This window comes from Octodon degus, unplaced genomic scaffold (genome assembly GCF_000260255.1).
Source record: "Octodon degus isolate 3935 unplaced genomic scaffold, OctDeg1.0 scaffold00137, whole genome shotgun sequence".
Taxonomy (NCBI): Eukaryota; Metazoa; Chordata; class Mammalia; order Rodentia; family Octodontidae; genus Octodon; species Octodon degus.
Window position 1 is genome coordinate 7,532,859 of NW_004524713.1, and position 1,858 is coordinate 7,534,716.

The window sequence follows — 1,858 nt, forward strand, 5'->3', positions numbered from 1 at the left end:
GTGAGAGCTGATGGGGGCCCTGGGCTCAGTAATAAACGGCTTTCCAAATTCCAAAAAAAACCCAAAAAACTTTATTTCAAATTTTTTAATGAACATAAAATTTATTTTCATTAGTCATTTCAGTTGATAATCTAGTTTTATGTTTATTATTAGTCCCCTTGTCACTTAATTTCAGTTGACACATAAACGTGGTACTAGTTATTGGATGTCAAGTGATGTTTCCATATAGAACAGAACACTCTGGTGGAGGAAAACACAAATTTGTTTCCTCCAACATTTATCACTTCTTTGTGTTAAACAATTTAGAAACCTCTTCCTGCATTTTAGACACATATAACACTTTATCTTCATCTGTAGTAATTACAACAAAACATCAGAAATCCTTTCTCTTTTCTATAACTTAATACCCACTGACCAACATTTCCCAATCCCTCCCTCACTTACCCTCACAAGGAGTTTAATTTCTTATACTCTTCCAGAATATTTTTAGTTATCATAGTGACTACAAATAGGCACACAATGGTTGTGTTCTCAAAGTGACAGTCCCTGGCCACAAAATGAAATGAGATGCCTTGGTGGAAAAGGCCAGGACAGTGACCCAGACAGATCAGATACATGTTTTAAACTGTGAACAGAGACTTGATTGGAGTCTTCCATGTCCTACGTGGGTTAACTAAATATTATACATGACAGTGAATGTAGATTTTTAAGTGGTCATCCAGTGGTGCAAAAATTATGGGTGATCAGTTTGTACTGAAAAGGGGGTTCAGCTTCTCTAGGTGTGGGCCAAATAATGACCAGGCAATAAGCAGGAAATATAGGTAGCCTGAATTCTAGCAGGATTTCAGCAGAGTTACTGGAACTGTATTTTTCAAAATGAAAAATGCATACTTTTCTGACTTTTTACATGAGTGTGGTATGCTGTGTTTCTATCTCAAGTAGCGTAGTGTTTTTCTTTAATCCTTGAGAAATTGCTAGTGTTCTAGGAAAGGTATTTAACTTATATTTCCATACCCGAATTTGCTTCTGCTGAATCATTTGTTTATACATAAGGAAATTAATATTAAACTTTAAGAGAGACTTGGTAATTAGCAATCTACCTAGTAATATTTAGTGAAAGTAAAATTCATTAGTGTGTGTGAGGTGAAGCCCTTAGTCCTGTAAGCCACTTAAACACTAAAAAATGTAGCAGGATTTTTATTCATCTTATTGGAAATTCACCTTTAATGACTTTAAAACTATTGAAAACTGTGAAAAATAATTTGTACAACATATAGTTTAAATATATGTGTAAGTAGATATTGTGCTATAGCTTTAAATATGTACATGTTCATATGTGAGAAATAAGATCAAATTTTAAATTATAAGATTGAAATAAATATTCTCATTAATATTTTTCTAGTGCTATATAACAACAAAATTGTTAAAAGCTGCCTCAGTCCTTTCTAAATTCTATCTACTTCAAATTACCTGGGGCCACGATTGTTTTTAATATTCTTTTACATTGTATTAATAATTTTAATCCTTTTGCACTGATTATTTGATACTTTGTGCTCCAAAACCACATATAAATGAAGGATATATTTATTTATTTGTTTATTTGTTTGTTTGGTGGAACCGGAGATTGAACTCAGACCCTTGCGCTTGCTAGAAAAGCATTTATTCTACTGAGCCATCTCCCCAATCCCGACTATATTTATTTGATATGTATTGTTCTTAGTGTCTACTATTATTCCCATGAAATCCATCTATGTTTTTGTATTCTTCTTGAAGACCACAACACATATATCTTTTGAATTTTCAAATACCATTTTTTCTTCTCTTATTCTCTGTCTTTTCCTAATTTCTCTTTCCCTCC